This window comes from Oenanthe melanoleuca, chromosome 7, assembly GCF_029582105.1.
Source record: "Oenanthe melanoleuca isolate GR-GAL-2019-014 chromosome 7, OMel1.0, whole genome shotgun sequence".
Lineage (NCBI taxonomy): Eukaryota > Metazoa > Chordata > Aves > Passeriformes > Muscicapidae > Oenanthe > Oenanthe melanoleuca.
The window spans coordinates 1,162,055-1,163,370 of NC_079341.1; positions in this window are offsets into that span (position 1 = coordinate 1,162,055).

The following is a 1,316-nucleotide window of genomic DNA, read 5'->3' on the forward strand; positions in this document are numbered from 1 at the left end:
TTTAACCCAGAAATCCCTCCATGTTTCTGGAGAACACCTGCTGGTGCTCCCATCCTGCTTTCCTGCCAGTCCCAGGCTCCAGCAGCACCACACTGGATTTTGTGCATGCAGAGGGCCATGGGAGGGGACCAAGGGGTGACAAAGGCTGGGGGATGGGTGACAAATCTCCCTGTGCCCTTTAGGGGTGGCTAGGAGCAGCTAGCTCATGGGAAGCTCATGGGGGCAAACATGCAAACACCACCTAAGCAGGAGTCTGAGCAATCCCACCAAAATTCCAAATACCTTTATAATCCAAGTATTTAAAAGGAAAAGTTTTCACCAACAGTTCTGGGCTCTGGGGGAGCTGCTGAACACCCTGAACCCCTTTTCCTTCATGTGCTGAGACCCAGGATGCAGTTCAGGTACTGGAAAAGGGCCATGCAAGCACAAAGAGCTCAGTGTTGCAGGCTGTTGTTTCAAGAGATCAAAAAAATTCTCCTCTTCCTACCCAAGCCCCCAAATGCTTCTCCACCCCCTCCAAAACCCCACACAGCAAAGCCTGCCACCCTTCCAAATGTCTGTATTTAACACCCTAAGCACTCACATTATGATGATGATCATTTGGTAGATTTTTAGGTCCAGACATCAGATAAAGAAACCACGAAGGAAAAAAAAACCAAAACAAATAACCAATCCGAAAAAAACCACAGAGACACCAATCAAAGGAGGAAAAACAAGGCCACTAACACTTCATCCAGGATCCAAACAACATCATAAAATCCTTGGCAACAGCCTTGCAGGGGACTAAAACCTCTGCACCCAGCACAGAGTCACACAGTTGTGTCTGCACTAATACTCTTTGCAGATCTAGGAATAACTAATGCTGGACTCTCATGGGCAGAACACTCCAGGGGTCATTAGGAAAATGCTCCAGACATCTGCAATTCACTAAAGAAAAATCAGTGGAATTATTCCTGTAGAAAAAGCTATGAGGACATGCATTGGGGAGGAAACAGCTACTTAAATTAATCCTTTCCAAATGAACATATGCAATAAAAATGGAATTAACACCTGTGCAGATAAAACACTTCAGCTCCTTTACGTGGTGATGCTCGAATTGCATTTTCACTTGGTCCTAACCAGATTCCTGATAGCTCTAAGCAGGATTCAGGTTCTTCTGACCTGCAGGAGCTTGGAACATTTAAGGGGGAAAAAGAGTTCTTTGATACCCATTTATCAGGACAGTGTGTTCAGAGGGAATTTCAGGGGAGACAGGGAGAAGGCGATGAAGGAAGTGGCCAGGGAGGGAAAGGGAAGTGAGAAACAGCAGCTCACAG